We start from the raw sequence: 19,552 nt of genomic DNA on the forward strand, positions 1-19,552 counted from the left end.
CAAAGATAAGTGCATGCATTAAGCCAACCAGTGTACAGATTAAAAAACTGTAAAATCAATTTTGAATAAAAACATTTGATATTTTAAAATTCAGAGAAGAAATGTAGGAATTAAACTTCTGTTTCTGGAGCTTCAGGATATGGCACATATATGTTTTGAGTTTCAGCCTGCAAATAATGAGTATGCTTTCAAAGTATGTTACATGCATCTTTCATTCACTCATGAGAATAAATAGTTTTTTAATGTTGGGCTTCTTATGGAAGGCCTTGTACTAGTGGTTGTGTTTACTGAGCAACACAAGCAGCAGCAACAGCAAACAGGAAACGCGGACAGGTAGTTGGTATCATTGCTACTGAGGGAAGGACAGGTACAATAGGTGCTTGTGGACAAAGTGTTTTGGGAAACCTGCTGGAGGTAAATTAAGTGAGATACAGTAATGGGGCTTCTGTGGACTGGGAATGTGAAAGCAGGAGGCAGGTAAGTAATTCATCTGGATAATTTAAAGGAGTTCACACTGCTGTCTGGGAATAAACACACATGTTCATAGTATTTACCCAGCAGAGTGGGTTCAAGGATAGATGCAAAATGGTCCCATTTCATGAGTGGCCCCTTTGTCACACTGACATTTTAGTCTCCTACACAATGTATCCTGGGAATAGTAGTTTTGATATTTAACATCATAGGCAGTGTTTTAAGTGGGCACGGTCCTGTCTCTACAGAACCCTCATTGAGATACTTGAAGGTGATGTCCCAGAAAAAGAAATCTTTCAGCCAAAAAAAACTAACAATCTGGGTGACAGGGTTGGAGGCTGCACCTGTCTAAAGTCATCATGGAAGGGGCCTAGGAAAGGATGAAGAAGGACCATTAAGAGGGGATGATCACAAGTAGGGGTATAAGAGCCAGAGGGTGGATCATCAGCAGGGCTAGGACGACCAGAGCCATGAGGACCAGATCAGAAAAAAACAGTCCCAGGAAGCCCTAATCTACAAGGTTCATGGTTACCAATGCCAGAAGAGACCAAACACAAGTATATAAGGAAGAGGACAAGAAAAAACTGAAATAATGGTACATCTATTTTGATGAGATCACCCTAAAAATCAAATACCACTAAGTCAATGGGATACAACATTTCTCGTTCTGGCCTTTGCTTTTACAAATGAACAGATGTTTTAGGCTGATTTGTTTAATTGAGCTGAACCAGAATTAATAATTTTAGAATGCACTGATTTCCTGCAGAAAAACAAGTGTTCTGAAAGCATTAAGCCTTTTAGTAATCATATATCATTCTCACGGCTTTGGGAATAAGAGCGAGTACATTGCTGTAGAAGAGTAAACAGCTTCAACCTGTCTAGCAAAGGTTCTAATAATCTTTATCATTAACCACCTCTGAATACAAACTTAGAGAAGTAGGGGCATGTGTTGAGCATCAGACAGCTCTATAAAGAGCCTCTCAAGTTGCTGTGTCGTGACCCATGGTGAAAAGTGTGGAAGTCTGTGTGATGTCTGACAAAATGACATAGAAACATTCAAACATTAGGGAGCTTTAGACCTATAAGAAGGGATGGTCGCAACTTGTATAATTTACTGTAGTGGAATTACATTGAATTATGGCAAAATTAAATGGAATTACGCAAGGAACACAACCCAGCATTAAGAGCTATTTTCTTATCTGAAATTGCACCTGCTTATGTCAAAAACCACAGTGTTTGTGACCACAGAAGTGCTTATCATTATGCCCAAACCCCTTTTACTTAAAAAATACTTTCAACTCATAAAAGGACTTTTATGATCATTTCTGAATTGCAAATACGAGGGGTCATGAAAGGGGTTCACCCACCTGATTTGGAAGGAATTTATCAATAGTTTAGGACTGCAATTGATGTCACAAGACATTAATGAGCTAATGATCCCAGAAATTGGGTGATAACCAATTTGCAAAGGACAAGAGGTCCCATTAGGAGCTCTTTCCCTTTGGGGATCATGTTGGTAACCTCAGTGGGGAGAGGTTTTCAAAAAACAGAAAACATATTTTTATAAAAAGGGCTGGTTCCTTTAAGGAACACAGGCTGGTTTAAAAAAAAAGGGATTCCATTTTACAATGTAGTCATTGGGATGGTAGTGAGCTGTCCTTTGCGGGCCGTCCCTGTAATTACAGCCAATCACAGACAGTCGCAAGGTGGCCCCTACCTAATGAACATTAATTAAGCAGGTTATTGTGAAACCACCTGTGATAAGTATTTTGTGAACCCCCTAATAATTCATAGGTCAGTCTGTAAAATACTAGTTAATTTTCAAAAATAGGTGTGCAGTTTACAGCAACATTTCAGGAATGACAAAATAGTGCATCCAGCTCCTTACTTTCATAAGGAGATGGATGCCAAGTATACTCACTCCTTGTTTGCAGTGCTACCTGATGGTACCCACCTCTTGAAATTGGCATATGGCATTCTAACACAATACTGAAGCTGTTTAGACACCAGCCAGGTAAATGTTGAGGTTCCTCTGCTATCTGCACAGCCACTGCCAAAGTTGTGCATACTGTCTGCTATTTAGCAAGACACCAGAAGAATGATGACGTGCTTTTTCTATTTGCAAGATCATTGCCCAAACAGCACATCATTTTTGTTATTCGCAGGCCACAGTAATATAGTATATAACATCTCCTATTTAAACAGAAGAACAAGGAAAATAAGTATGCTTATTTGCTGTTTGCATGGCTGCTCTAGGATGGTACAACTGGTGCAGCCTCACCTGGGACTGGCTTTGGGGGGCACTATGTTTAAAAATAACAATTGGTTTAAAAGCACAAGAACTTCCTTGCACATGCAGCAGTTTTCAGGCAACAATAAAAATGTCAAGATCACTCCGGTGATTAATGTTCCTACTAGCAAGAGATCATAAATGTGTCTAGTGGCAGTGAAGTGGCGAGGAAGGTTAAAGTGCATGCTGCAAAGAATGTGTACCCTGCAGATCACACAACTGAGTCTGAATGAACCATGAGTAGCACTATAAAAATGAAATGCATGTTAAAGAGAAACTATGGAGAGATGAGGTGCACTGTTGGAGTGTGGTAGTGGGAGACGTCATGGAGAAGGAGTTCATGGGGATGGGATTCAGAAATGGCTGTTGCTCCAGGTGCCACTAGCTCTAAAGCTGGCCCTGCATAGCTACTGGCTAACTTGTAAATAAGGGCTACTGGTTTGTCAGTAGCTGGGTAATAGGTGAACTTTCTTTGCTGAAAACAAAGGGGAGGGACCTGGGAGATTAGTGGTCCAGTGTACAGTCTCCCGTATACAATAAGAAAAGAAGGGTACACTGTTCCAAACAAAAAGAAGGTAGGACTAATTTCTACAGGAGCGAGAACCCTCAAGCATCACATTGGATGTCTAGTTTCATCATTGGGAAAGCTCCTCGTTAGGCCGGTGCTGCAATGCCTAACGGGCTCCACTGAGGGGGCTCTTAACCGTATTAGCTCTACTGATAGTTAGAGATAAATAATCAGTCTGATAGGGTATCTGATTGCAAGATACCCGAGCAATATAGGAGAGAAAATATAACTGAAATAAAATTGGTTATCCATCAACAGTCAATAATAATTATTTTAATCAGTAATATTGTGATGGAGACCAAAGTTAAAAACAAAATGGGAGTAAAAATTGAGTAATAATGCTCATCTACTCGCACAACAATATATATAAGAGGGTAAACCCAAATGTGGCTCCTCTAAAGAAAGGGTCCTTTCTTTCTTTCTTTGCTGTCTGCTTGACTGCTGGCCAAATCGTACATAACCTCAGCCACTAAGCCAGGTAAATAGTGATGTTTCCTTGTTATTTGCATGGCTGCTGGCCAAACAGTGCAGATTCTCTACTTTTTAGCTAGCGGTGGATAAATAATTCTTCCTTGCTCTTTTAAAGGCCTCCAGACAAATAGTAAAGCATTTCTACTATTTAGCCAACAGTCAAGTAAATAGCAGAGAAAATTCACCATTTACCCAGTGGATGCTAAGTAGCTACTATTGAATGTTTCACATAACTGGTGTTACTACAAAGTCCAATTGAACAATCTGGGAACACTGAAAGTCTGAAGCAGCTTTTTTGGCCAACAGTTGGCTGCAGTGATAGACATAGCCTGAACCGCCGATCCAACTTCACCACAAAGACTGGGAGTTCAAGTATGAGGTAGGGAATCAGTTACATTCTGGAACAATCATGAAACTAAATGGCATCCTAGGTGGCCTGCACTTGCAAAAAAAGCATCCTATGAAGAGACTGCCCGGAACAGCCTGGGTTGGTAAGAAGCTATAAAGAGCCCAAAACTCCAGAAGCATTACTGTGGACAACCACTGAAGAAATCATAGGGATAGGCTGTGCAGGAGTGTAGATGAAATAGAAACAAGAGACTGTCATAGAGAGAATGAGACATTGCAAAGATGTTCCGGAATGGCCAGTGGCTGGTGAGAGCAGAGGCAGACAAAGGACTGCAAGGGAAAAGCTGAGCCTTAAACAGGACGAAGAGCCGAAGGCTACCAGTTACATGCATTATGCTCCAGCATGGTAAAAACCATCCCTCTGTGACTTCAACAACATCCCTTCTCCCCTACTTATGACTACCGTACTCAGCAACTGCACCTAATCCACAGTGAAACTTCAATTGTTATCTGGCAACAGACTTACTAGTTCAGAATGTCTGCTATTTAATCAGCGACAGTGTGAACTGTAAGGTTTGTTCACCAAATGTTATTTAATCTCTCATATTGTGTCAGTGTCCAGGTAAAAAGTGAAACTTCTTTGCTATTTGGACCACCACTGTCCAAATAGTACATGATTTCTGCCATTTAGTAAGTGGTCGGAAAAATAGTGGTCTATTTGCTACTGCACGACTGCAGGCCAAATAGTACATGATCTCTGCTGTCTAGTCTGTGGGCAGGTAAATAGTGAAGCTGTAGCAACCCAGTAGATAGTGAAGGATCTTTAATGCTTGCATGTCTGCCAGCCAAATAGTATATAATCTCTGCCATCGGTCTGTAGCCAGGTAAATAATGTTTTTTTTTTTTTTGCTTTATGCACCGCCATTAGCCAAAATGTACATAATCTCTGCTCTTTATTCAGTGACCAGGTAAATAGTGAAGATTGTTTGCTATTTGTACGGCTGTGGGCTAATAATCTCTGATATTTATTCGGAGGTCAGGAAAATGTGAAGTTTCTTAGCTGTTTTCATGGGCACTGGTGAAGTAGTCCATGATATCTACTATTTTCGTTGGCATTCAGATAGATAGTGAAGTCTCTTTGCTGTTTGCAGTTTTTCTGGCCATACTGTGCATGATCACTGCTATCTAGCCAACATCCCTAATAGTACATGTTCTCTGCTAAACAGTCAGCGGCATGGTAAATAGTGACGTCTCTGTGCTATTTGCATGCTGGCCAAATAGTATCTCTGCTATCTAATTTGGTCCAGGTAAATAGTGACATTTCTTTGCTGTTTGCATGGATGCTGGCCAAATAGTACACAATCTCTGCTGTTTAGTTGGCGGCAGGTTAGGTATTGTATTGTATTGTATTGTAATAGTATTTATATAGCGCTTACTACCCCTGATGAGGCGCCAAATTGCTTTTTGGCGAGTAGCACGCTACTCCAGAACCCAACAAGAATTAGTGATGGATTAGTATCGGGAAACATGAGTACAGTTTTAGTATTATTATGAGTTAATTTGAGCCGCAGATATGAGAGTTTGTTAGTTAGATTGACTGGAGTTATGGAGGGGTGGAGGAGGAAAGAATCCAAAAGTGTTAATTGGGAGTTTACGGTAATAGGACTGAGGCTTGGGATGCGTAAAGGGAGGAAGGAGGAGGGAAGAGTCTGTGGAAGGGGTTAGGGAGATCATATGAAAACTGCTTTCGATTTACACAGCACAGGTAAAATAGTGCATATTTTCTGCTGTTTAGTCAGCAGCCTTGGAAATAGCAGCGAGAAATCACTATTTACAGAGTGGCTGGGTAAATAGGAACTACATATTAAAAAACCTTTGACACATCTATTGGAGCGGAATAGCGGGGTTTGACTGATGTGAGAAGAATACTTATCCTTTTCACCTTTTCCTCTGCTATTTAGCCAGGGACCCGCGTCACAGGGCATTGAGCATCAGGCTCGCAATGGGTAGTATTGAAGCATACAACATGTGTACAGCTTTTATTTATCTATTTAGAAACTGCTTATATGGTTCTTTTCGCAGGTCTAATTTGAAAGTAGCAGTGTTTTAAGTGCAGTTTCTGACCAGTGTGAGTAAATAACCTAGTCGTTATATATTTTATAATATAACATTCTAGCTATGGTTTGCAGAAACATATGCAAACATTTAAAATTTCACTAAAACATAGCGAATGCTAATCTCTTAAAAAATACTGCAGCAATTTACACTCATCATTTCAAATATTGGTTCAAAGGCAGGCATCAAGTCTTAGCTTTGCAAGATTTTGAAATAAATCTGTCCAAAAAAATGACTCAAACAATGTCTGCATAACAAGTTTACTGTGCCCTGTGACAGATGAAATAGTTACTGCCGTTTTGGTCTCCACCAATTCAGTTTCACTTGCGCCCTAGAGGTCAGGCTCCAGAAGTCACATTCCTAAAGCTCCAGATCAGATTATAGCCCCAGGTCAGCTGCTGAGGCTTGAGGGAGCGTGATTAAAATCTAATAATTAACATGAGAAGTTTGCAATATAATGCTTAGTGGAATCGCAGAAAACGTAAATGTTAACGCATGTGTATGAAAGGTGCCCACGGGGAGTAGCCACCATTGTATTCGATGATTAATGAAATTGACTAATAATGAAATATTAATGTACTAATGTATGATTTTGTATTAGTATTAAGAGTTATACGTTAAGGTTTTGCTAATTAATCACTAGGCCTCAGTTAGCATGAGTCGGGGCCTAGCTGCCCGGTTTCATATTTAATGTGTTTTTCTAACGTGGAATGTGCTGACTTGCTGAAGGACATGAAGCTGTACTTTTCCAGAAGTTAGAGATGTGTGTGTAACCGTAGAAAATCTTCTCATGAGAACCCGACTTGCTCAAGGAGACATTCTTGTGGAGCGCAACAGTGTAATTTGCAACAGGTACAAGGTCATTTAGACTAGGAAGACAATGGGACTACTGACTTGAGTAACAAATGTCACTTGTTCCTCATCTGACATTCTACCCGTTGGAGGCCTCAAACCCAGGAACCAATAAACTACGTGAGAACTGTTATGGGGTGACAATCGTAATGAGGTGACCGATGGACTATTGGATAGAGATAATGATGCTCCAAAACTTGACCAATTGGAAATGAGAGACTTGTTCGACAATTTTAATATAACCGCATCACCTGAGGAAAAATCAGGCATTACATGCCATTCTGAGGCTATTCTCTGCCATTCTGAGCTATTATATGCCATTCCTATGCCTTAGCCATTACATGCCTTTGCTATTGCCTAGACACTTTGTTACTCTGCTTAAAGTCTTTGCTGTTGACTCTTCAAACCATCCTTACTTTGCCTTGCCCGATGCTTACGTGTCCTCCTTATGAGGGAAGTGTCCCATATTACCCGCTTGCTGAACTTTGGTGTGTTTCCTGGCTGATGGCGAATCAACTGATGTCATGAGGACGAAGAATGACTCTGTATGCTGACTCATTACGGAGGGTAACTATATGATGATGAAATTGTAATTATCTGTTTGCCTTTCTTTGTAGGTACTAACTGCTCTTTTGATAGATACCATAGTTAGATGTTTTCTAAATTTGTGTTGCTAAATTGTTTTGCATGAAGCCCAACATGCTAATGCTAATTCGAGGTTAGTTAAGGAGTTCACTAAACGGATGCAAATAGACAAATGACTGAATCTATGCTTTGTTGAATAATGCACTAATGATACTCTGCTAAAGTTAATCCATGTTGACGTTGTGTTATGTTCTAATGTTCATGATCTTTGCTCTGATTAAATCTTATTCGAGTTGCCACATTAGGACCTTGTTGATGTGTTTTCTAGTTTTGAGACTAATAAACTTGCTAGTAGAGTGTAATCAATAGGGAATAAATATCATAAATCTTACTAAATTCTGTGTGGTTATTCATGACTGAAAGGTCATGGTGTGTTTCAAATTTATTGACGTTACTGATTACTTTGATTGATTTGCTATTGTGAATATTGATGAGGTTATTGATTTATTGATTGACATGTTGACTAGTTATCTCGTCTTAAGGAGACTTCAATTGGGGTCAAAAGATTCATCGGCCTAAAACGAGTCCAAGGGCGAACAAATTATCTAGATTGGGATGCGTTACCAGTTCATACCGGTTGTTGTCGGCCAGTGGCTTGGGCCTATACCTCGAGTTCAAGGCCTTTAACACCCAGTATACTCAGAAGCACAAGGCTACAAGCACTGCTTAATTTGTAAAAGAATGAGCGCTAGTGCCCAAAACTCTTCTCAGAAGCCGCAGGCAATGCTATTAAATGTCAGTGTGTCAAATGTGTATTCTTGAATCCACCTCATGCCTGAACTCCCTGCACCTTCATCGCTCTCTTGCAGGTTCCTGCTTTCTCCCTTAATGACGCTTTTATCATCTTTCTTTTCCTCCTTCTTTCCCTTTTGTGTATTTTTTAGGGTCGTGGGCGCGCAGGCGCTCTGGACCATGTTGTGATCTCTGTGTGGTCTTCTGACCATGTCCATGTCACCCCCGTCACTTTCATTAGTTCCTGGGCTTGCCTCTTAAGCATCGATTGATTCCATTTGTGAAAGGCATGCATACGTCATGCCTTTTCCGGTGCTTAGCCCTCCTCGAGCGCACCAGTAAACTACTGAAAACATACGAGGCTCCGTGTTTTCAGATAGTTTCTGGACTACTTTATCTTTTCATTTCCTGTGTGGTGTGATCTTGCTGAGCAGAAGTTGAGTTCTTTGCATGTCATGGCAACCATTGGCTCGCAAATGTGAAACTGTTTTACTTTTCATTATTAGTTTATGTGGCAAGAAAATTGTTAAAACAGTCTGTAAATGTGAAGTGATTTAAAATAAGCGGTTAATAATGAAGGGCCTGATTTAGAGTTTGGCAGATGGGGTTACTCCGACACAAACATGGCGGAGTTCCATCCGCGTATTATAACCTCATAATAGTCTATGGAGATCGTAATATGGCGGATGGGATATTTGTCAGGTTTGTGATGGAGTAAACCGTCAGCCAAACTCTACATCAGGCCCTTAGTTGGTATCCTTTGCTCTAGTTGTTGGAGTACCTCCAGTAGTATGGACGATGGGTAGCCTCAAATGAAGCACCAACAAAAAGAGAGCATGCTTTAAGAACAAAAGAGAGACCAAATGATATGCTAAAGTTTAGCACAGTGCTTCGTCTTTTAGAATTAAAAGCATAATTTTGAAAAGCTCCAACGTTCCCATTAAACTAAAATGTTTGATGTTTCTATATTTGTTTGTGAATTAAATACAGGGGGTTATTACAACTTTGGAGGAGGTGTTAATCCGTCCCAAAAGTGACGGTAAAGTGACGGATATACCACCAGCCGTATTACGAGTTCCATAGGATATAATGGACTCGTAATACGGCTGGTGGTATATCCGTCACTTTACCGTCACTTTTGGGACGGATTAACACCTCGTCCAAAGTTGTAATAACCCCCACAGTGTTTTACAATTTGAATATGTGCCTTACCTATACGTGTATGTATGTATGTATTTTTGTGTGTTGCATTGAGGTCGAAATCATAGAAACTGCTCAGGCCTTAGTCCCCGGACTCCAGTAATTGTTCATTAAGGGTCTGCTCAAATTCTATTAATGATTTTGTGGGATCTACACGAGTCAAAATGCTAAGAGCTGCTAATTTAGCATATTGAGCCCCAAAATAGATAAAATACCTTTTGTTTACTGCAGTACAAAGAATGCAGTGCAGAAATTTAAGAAATAAAACAAAAGGCACTGCCTTCTGATTAATGTAGGGAGCACAATTACATGGCAGCTGAGTAAACCAAGCTTATTGTACAAAGGTTTTAGAGTGTACTACACAGATGCCTGCAATGTGCGGTATTGTAGAGGGAAGTGATGTTTTCCTTTTTGAATATTGACAATACTATGACATATTTATTCAATGTGGTACCTCTCTGGATATAGCTAAAATCATTATCTCACAGTGAAGATCCAATGAGTGCATCCACAGAGAACTTTAGAGACACTAACCCTTTTGTTTTTGCTTGATTGTGTCTTATATATCTTTGCAGAACCAATTAGGCAACCTACAGAAGAAGAAAAGCGCTCTTAAGAGTGTTGTTGTTTCCAATTTTAACGGTACGCTGAAAGAAAGGAGGTGCCGTCGGTGGTAAGACTGGGGGAAATTTGCCAAGTCTCTCAGTAGATGAGTGAGATCGATGTACCAGGAATTGCTGGCAGATTTTAGTGGGAAGTTCTGCAGGATGAGAATGAGATATAGAAAGAGTTCCATTTTGTCCATTCCATCACCAAGGCAATCCTTGTACCTGAAATGAGTGTAGAAAAACTAGAAAAAGTAAAGAAAATACAATGGAAAACAGGTGTGGCAGTAGGGTATATGGAGCTTGGAAATCTGTACATTTTTATTTATATGGGAGAGATTGGAACCATGCATTACAGTAGTTTGTTACATGGAATATAGCTCTGCAGTGTCCCATGTTACTTTATTCAGTGCCAGCATATGATATGATAATGTAGGCTAGAAATGTTATATTTTTCTTGGCTTTCGTCAACATCATACAAAGTTCACCAAAGTATGGTTTTCAATTCTTCCAATACCAATTCAAAGCTAGGTTAAACAGCTTGCAATAGAGAAGCCGCAATTTTACTCCAAACATTTTGTCTTCATAGATTACACTGGTGTTGGTACACAGTTGTGTCTTCATAGATTACACTGGTGTTGGTACACAGTTGCACAACCCAACCTGAGACAAATGCTGTTTTTTCACTTATCAATTTAGTACAAGTTACATATTTGCACTTGTAATGTGGTACACATGACGTTACAAATTATCACCAACACTGGTGCAAAGTATGTATTCATGCCCTAAGGTCAGGATCTATGCAAAAGTTAATTACAATAAGTACGAAACAAGCTTGATTCACAGAATAAGGATTGATAGCATTTTACCCATATAAACTAACGTACTCACAAATGCACTTAAAATGCTTCCACAATGGTTGCCATAAATGGGGATATGTACAAACCTTCTGAAAGTAATTTTCCATAATGAAAAAGGTCAAAGGTTAATTCCTGTACAAGTCCCTAATATATCTGTTTTCAGGTCGGAAAATGGAAGTGACCAGCTGCAAAATTGTTAAGTGAGGAAAAACGTTTATCTTTCAAAATAATAACTTCCCAGTTTAGAAACGAAAAAGGAGAATGTGCAGCAGAGGAAATGTACTAATATGTTAAAGGTAGGCTTTTCAGAAATATGGACTCCTACATGGCTGGATGTGTAAGTAGAAAACATGGATAGCTTTCCTTATCAAACTCAAAAGTGACAGTTGTTCCACCCCGGAAGTGATGTCACTTCCGTTACCAGGACTTCCGGTTCCCCGGAGAGAGATCATGTGATCACGTGTTAGTCAAGTGCCAGGGGGCTTGCTGTATTGTTTAGGTCTATGGGCTATGTAAAATGGTAGCCCTACAGGGTAGCACCATGTTTCTACTCCTAAGAGGACAAGTCTAGACATGTTCAGATAGTCAGGGCCCTGTGGCTGTTGGGTGCCTCCTCACAGGGAGGAGCAGCAGAAATACATGGCCAACCTCCACACTGCTGTCTCATCCAAAAGGGGGGCTGGTCAAATGTAGCTTTTTTTTAAAAACAGTGTCTTTTGTTAGAGCCAGTTAGTCAATTTGAAATGAAAACCTAAAACATGGACGCTTGCTCCAAACTTCCCAGGAGAGGGTTTAAAGGTGATTAGCAGATGTCAAAGTATAAAGTGACCACAAATCAATGGCTGAAACAGACAGATGACATGAATTGAAAACCTAAAACACAGGTGCATGCCCCAGAAACTTCCCAAGAGAGGGCTTAAAGGTGATTAGCAGATGTCAAAGTATAAAGGTACCACATAATCAATAGTTAAAACAGACAGAGACCATGAAATGAAACCCTAAAACACAGATGCTTGCTTCACACTTTCTAGGAGAGGGTTCAAGATGATTGGCAGAGGTCAAAATATAAAGTGACCACACAATTAATGGTTGAAACAGACAGATGCCATGAAATGAAAACCCAAATCACAGATGCATGCCCCAAGACGTCCCGTAAGAGGGTTCAAAGCTGATTAGCAGATGTCAAAGGAGAAAGTGACACCCCCAGGTGACACACTCCTTGGTTGAAGCATCCCAATGTTATGAAAAATGTAACCCTAAAACACAAATGTATATTTCTGATCCCAACCCCACCAAAAAGTATGTCCATGATTAGCATGTTGTAGCAAATATAAAAGCCCCCACATTCAAAAGCCTGTTTTTGATCTACATATCAAGAAGAAACAAAAATATGAAGAGCAAAGCGCAAACTGGTGATGCAAGCCAGCTTCTACTTAAGGTAAATAATTTTGGAATGTTTTTTATATTTACAAGGTAGTTTCTCCCTGCTACTGTCTTCATCCTTTTACCTATGCTTGCCAGAGGAAAATGCCTTTATTTTGCGCAATATTATCTGAGACAGTCGTCTATGTTTTGTTGAAGCCTATGTTCAATTTGAGAAGTTGAGGGGGGGACAAAGGTGTGCATTTATAGAGGCGAACAGTATTTTAAAGGCAAAAACATGGGTTGATGGCAAAAATTGAAGGACTAAAATTGTACTTTATGTAAACACACAGAATGATGGTTCTCCACAGCACAGAATTACAGAAGAGATACCAACAACATAACATAGCATTAACTAAAAAAAGAAATTTAAAAGACAGTGTGATGCTTGTTAATTACATTTTTTAAATATTTTAAGCCATTGCTATGCAGTTTAAATAATCACAATTTTACTACTCTGAGCATTTTTTCCTAACAAGGGGCCAGATGTAGGAAAAAAGCAATTTGCGACTTGCAAATTGCGAGTCCCTGCGACTCGCAATTTGCAAGTCGCAAATTGCTATGCAGTACGGTGTCTCAGACACCGACTGCAACTCGCAATGGGGTCGCAATGACCCACCTCATGAATATTCATGAGGTGGGTCGCAAATTGCGGCCCCATTGCGAGTATAGGCACTCGCTAACATGGAGGCCTGCTGACGTCAGCAGACCTCCATGTTAGCGACCTGCTTTTAAATAAAGCATTTTTTTTTTTGTAAGTGTAGCCCGTTTTCCCTAAGGGAAAACGAGCTGCACTTAAAAAGAAAAACCGAAACCTTTAGTTTCGTTTTTTTCAGGGCAGGGAGTGGTCCCTTGGACCACTCCCTGCCCTGAAAAAATATTTTGGGCTCCAGTCACAAACTGGAAGGGGCCCCATGGGGACCCCTTCCAATTTGCGATTGGGTTACCATCCACTTGAAGTGGATGGTAACTGCGATGCCATTTGCGACCGCATATGCGGTCGCAAATGGTATTGCATCCCAATGCGACTCGCAAATAGGAAGGGAACACCCCTTCCTATTTGCGAGTCTGAAATGCATTTTGCGAGTCGGTAACGACTCGCAAAATGCATTTCTGCATTGGGATACGCTTTTTGCGACTCGCAAACGGCAAATTTTGCCGTTTGCGAGTCGCAAAACGTTTGCTACATCTGGCCCAAGATTATCTAACTGTGATGGGGTCACCCCAATGCCCCCCCAGACCCAACACCCTTTTACTTACCTTACATGGAACGGCTGAGTTGGCGCCGGGTTGTGTGGCTGGCTGTATGTAGCTTGTGGGGGGTCCAGATGGCACGGCATGGGGCGATAGGCCCTGGCCACAGCTAGTGCCACGACCGATTGTTTAACAAAATAGGGTCTGTAGTGTATAACACAATGGTGCATGAAGCGCTGCTCGGGCCTCTTTGCCACGCTCCCCCAACCAAGCCCTAAAGTGTTCAGGGCAGAGGAGCGCAAGGCATGAGCCTTCCTCCCCCATGCCCAGAGCCCAAAGATGTTTAGCAGGGGGCTGAGGGGGCACCAATCGCTAGGCTCGTGCTTTGAGCCCAGGCCCAAAATATGTTATGGGCAGAGGGGCACTCGTCACGAGCTTCGCACTCAGAGCCCCCCAGCCCAGACCCCCAAATATGTTTTGCAGGGGACGCTGAGCGTAAGGCTCGCGCCCTCTGCCCATCTCACAGCCATATCTGTTCTTAAGGTCTGGGAGCATAAGGCACGAGCTTCGAGCTCGGCGCCCCCGGCCCTAAATATGATTTGAAGGGGGGCATGGCCACAGAGCTCAAGGCTCCTGCCCTTTGCCCCTTTCACAGCCATGAATATTCTTAAGGTCTGGGGGAGCGAGGCGCGAGCTTCGCTCTCTGCATCCCCCAGCCCAGACCCAAATATGTTATGATGGGGGCAGGTGGTGCTGAGCGTGAGGCTCGTGCTCTCTGCCCCTCTCCTATCCATGACAACTCTTGAGGTTTGGGGGTGCGTGAAGCTCGCACCCTCTCTCCTGCTCCATACTGGCTCTAAAGCTCACCGGTGGTCAAAGGATGTTCAGCGGCACTGAGCACGCGGTTCGGCCCCTGCCTGCTCACTGTCCAGCCAGCCAAGGACTCCTCCCTACAGCACCAGCCCCCTGCACAGGGGAACATGTGGCTGAGAGGAAAACCTGGATCCTAGGGGGTGGGGATCCTGTCCTGTTTTTTTGTGTGTGGGTATATATATATACACATACACACACAACTGCCAGGGTGTCTAATCATGTGTTATTATTCATAATTAGTGTAATTATTTGTGACATTTCAGCAATTATAAGTGACACTTTAGCACTAGTAAAATCACACTATGAAGACGATGGAACCATAGAAATAATAAAATATAATGAGAATCCTCTATCTTTTGTTGTGTAACGGGTCACCATGTGGATTTTTGATAAACACTGTTTGGTGCTTGAGAAATGCAAACAGAAGGACTTTACAACAATATCAGGGCACTGTTCTTTTACATGCTAATTAAAGGCATTGTCGTAGTGTTGGAAAATTAGTTGAAACTGTAGTATTCTGATTCTGTAAATAGGACACTTTGCAGAGTGACGCGGTTGCCCTGCGAGGCGGGCTGGAGTGGTGTAGAGATGTGTGAATTGTTAGGGGCACTTAACAACTAGTATCTTGAGAGCTTGCTTAAATGACTTTGGCCCTCATTATGACCTTGGCGGGCAAATGCGGCCGCAACCCCGCCGCGGTCATTATGAGATCCCCGCTGGGCCGGCGGGGGTCTCGGCCGCAACATAGGAGCGGTGTTGCGGCTGTGCGACGGGTGCAGTTGCACCCATCGCGCTTTTCACTGTCTGCATATGCAAGTGGCATGGGCAGTGCAGGGGCCCGCTACTCCCCGTACCGCCAGACTTTTCCTTGCGGTTCAAACCGACAGGAAAAGGCTGGCGGTCGGGGACTCGTAATCCCCTGGGCAGCGCTGCAAGCAGCGCTGCCCTGGCGGATTATCACCGCCGGGGCAAATGTGGCAGGAAACCGCCGGGCCCCGGCGTTGCGACCGCGGCGCTACCGCTGCGGTCATAATCCCCTCTGAAGCACCGCCAGCCTGTTGGCAGTGCTTCAGCCAAAACAGCGCTGGCGGTCTTGGACCGCCAGGGTTGTAATGAGGGCCTTTATTTCTTATTTGTGTATGCACAAAGTGTTAGTGAAATCGGCCATACGTCTCAGTATATTCGCCTGAAAATCACATGTACCCGACTATTTGACAAAAAGAATACATTCATTAGGGGTGTCACAACTCAACACTTAATTATTTGAGTAACTGTTTTTAGCTCCTTTTGTAATTTTTTATTGTCTTTTTTTTAACATGTGTGTTCAGCGTACAGTAAATATCTTAAGCGGAAAAGTAAGTATGGTTCAGGGTCTAGGCAGGATCTTAATATAAAATGTTGTTGGAAGAGGCTTCATGAGGATTGGGTGCTCATATATTTAACGGTGATGTAAAAGACATGGTTATAGTTCATCAATAAGGAGTGTAAATACACCATGGTAATTAGAGAGCTTTAAGTTGATATTTTATCTGCTTCACTTAAATGCACAGTCTCCTGGGAGTGGTACCTTTTTTCCATGATGTTGTGATATAGATTGTAGCAGTATTGTACTAGTGGTTAGTACCTAATTTAAAATGAGTGGATGCCGGGTGATTATAAAATGTGGCACAAAATTAGGGATGGTCTAATGTCACACTCTGTCTTTTCTGTACACAGGATTCCCAAGAGCTAACACTGTCCCCACAGGAAATGGCTGCCCTTCAGCAAGGTACAGCTATCAAGACCTTTATAGTTCAAAGAACCATGTCGGCCTCCACCCTCAACGACAGTGTCTTATTTGTTATTTTGTTTTATTTTATAATAATGTTTTCCAGTGTTTGTGTGATTTATTTACAGGCTATGATGCCAAAGTACAGTTGGTGGTTAACGCTCTGCAGCAAATCCTAGAGGCTCAAGATGCAACGTCCATAGTGCAGCAGGATGCAACTTTTGAAGGTAAAGAAAAGGAGCCCTTGTGTAAATGCTATGTAAAAATAATCAGAGAGCGTGCTTAGTCAGTTTATTATATTGTAAATGTGACATTTATTATTTTTTGCTTTTTTTACAGACCCCCGGGGGGCGTACAAGGACCGCATGCCATCGCCGCAAAAGGTAGAACGGGGCACTAAAAACGTGGTCCAAAAAAGGAAGTCTACAGTGTCTAAAAAAGGACCACCTATAAAGAAAGGGACCTCACAAAGGATCACATCAGGTGCGTGTTTTACAAAATGTAGATCCAAAAGAATCCTAATGTCTTTCTCTCTCAAGCAGCTTGTTCTTCTAGGACATAGTAGATATAGCAATACTTAATATTTTTTTTTATCTTTACATCGTAGAGCGTCACAAAAGATCTCTGGAAGAATCCGGCGTAAGGCTAAGCGGTCGTCAACGCCCCTAAAGGACATCGCCAGGACCCTTCAAAACACAAAGACATCATAGAGCAGGTACAGACCTTAACCTCTATACCCCTTTATAAATAAAGCCTACAAGCAGTACACCGAACTCCGTTTGTGCAAAGGCTTGGACACATCAGCGGTGGCGCACTTACAACCCCAGACATATATCTGCTGGTGGAGTGTAAAACCACTGAACGGGATCTCAAGCAGTGCAAAAACCCTAAAATAAATAGGCCCATATTTATACTTCTTTAGCGCCGCATTTGCATAATTTTTTTACGCAAAAGAGGCGCAAACTTACAAAATACAAGTGTATTTTGTAAGTTTGCAATGCTTTTGCGTCAGAAAGCGGTGCAAATGCGGCACTAAAAAAGTATAAATACGGGCCATAGTCTTTCCTTAAGAATCAGAAGAAGAATCAGACAACACCTGAGCTACAAACAGTTCCTTTAGATATATCTTTTAAAAACATAGTTACGCCTCAGGCAGGTCCCTATAATTCGCAAAGGTCTGGGAGGGGGCATATTTATACTATTTTTGTGCTAAATTTGCATAATTTTTTTACGCAAATTTGGCGCAAACTAGACGTCTAGCGTCAAAATATTGGAGTTAGCACCATTTTCTGGATGCCTAAACCTACCTTGAGTCAATGAGATGCAAGGATGACGTTCCCATCTAAAACATTGTGCTAACCCCATGGCCCCATATTTATCCCCCATGCTAAAATTACGCACGGGTGGGAGGAGGGGCTCAAATTATTTAATGCCTGGGTCAGACCAGGCGTTAAGGGACCTATGGACCCATTTCCATGGTTGAACACCATGGAATGGGTCCACAGGTGCACTCCTCAAGCCCCAGGATCACCCCCACCCACACCAGAGTGACACCAACTTCGGGCCCCCTACATGGCACAGAGTGCAGTGGCCGTGCCAGGGGACACTGGTCCCCAGTGCTGGCCAGTGGGGAGGTGGGCATGAGTCCTGTCTTTTCTAAGACAAGAGACATGTTGTATGGATAGTTTTGCATCAGAAAATTACGCTAGGCTGGTTCAAGGCATTTTTTTTTTGCCTCTAACCAGCCTAACGTCATTTTTTGGTGCAAAACCCCCTTCTCCCATACCGTCACTCCCATCCGGCTAACATAATTCTTTTTTTTACGCTAGCCCACCCTTTGCACCGGCTTGCAGCATTCCATAAATTTGCCGCCCGGCTGGCACTCTGGAATGACGCAAGCCGGCACTATACATTTTGACGCAAAGCTGCGTTTGCGCAGTTTGCGGTCAAACATTATAAGTATGGGCCTAAATGTTTAACATCTGAGGCGCTTCATGTAGATGTGCTTCCCAGAGGACCGGTCCCAAAACCGGCTATAACTATCCCGCTTAGTGTTCTGGACACAAGGGCCCATATTTATACCTTTTTTTGCACTGCATTTGTGTCACTTTTTGATGCAAAAGCGGCGCAAACCTACAAAATACAATTATATTTTGTAAGATTGCACCGCTTTTGCATCAAAAAATGACACAAATGCAGTGCAAAAAAAGTACAAATATCGGCCAAGGTTTGAAAATAATCAGTCCATAGAGGTCCCTTATTCTGGATGTACAGGGCACCGGCAAGTGTGGTAGATAGTTCTGAAACAACAGCAGCCGTCGCGCACAATGGGCCTTCTAGAGTAGACACCAAGGGTCAGCAATCCCCTGATCAGCAGTCACCTGTTCCCAGCACCAGCGCTTCCTACACCTCTGCGGCCCTGAGCTTTTACGACCACCATGTACGTTCCACATATTTGATGTCCCCGATTACGCTACTGGGAGCGTACAATCCCACCAGCCCACCATCAAGTGTAAACCTGCCATCCCCAGCCTCAACATACCCTGACAGCGGTAAAGGAGGGAGTGGGTTTCAAAATCAGAGTCTAATGAGGAACAGTCCTCTGGAGCCCCTGGTTGTTCTCTTTAGGACCCTGGGTTTTTTGACCCAGCCAGGTTCTACCCTTCAGAATGGAGATATTGATGTTAACTCACTAAAGCCCTACAGTTCTTACAAGTGCTCAAAAACAAAAAGCCGCTAGAAACCCTCAACCGCGGATTAAAAGCCCTAAAACAGTGACAGGGACATATAAAACATCAAAAACCAAAAGGAAGGGCTGGAATCTTGGGAGATTTTAAGAAAGAAAATGAAGCTGGTCCTGTGTATAGTACTCCCATCTGAATCACCACACAAAGAATACACAGTTACACTGAGGGATGAATCGCTAAGCAAAGCAAAAAAGAGGGGAAAAGGGAAAAGAAGTTCCCTGAAGTCCAATTTGGACAGAACAAGAGCCCTCACTCAACGCTTGGTGGCATGCTTCATCATCGGGGTTTGATCCTCGTCAGGCCGGCACTGCAATGCTTGACGGGCCCCACAAAGGGGCTCTTTGCCGGAGATCTTTTACTAAGACAAATGCCTGTCAGTAAATGCAGTAAT

The sequence above is a fragment of the Pleurodeles waltl genome, chromosome 9, assembly GCF_031143425.1.
Source record: "Pleurodeles waltl isolate 20211129_DDA chromosome 9, aPleWal1.hap1.20221129, whole genome shotgun sequence".
Lineage (NCBI taxonomy): Eukaryota > Metazoa > Chordata > Amphibia > Caudata > Salamandridae > Pleurodeles > Pleurodeles waltl.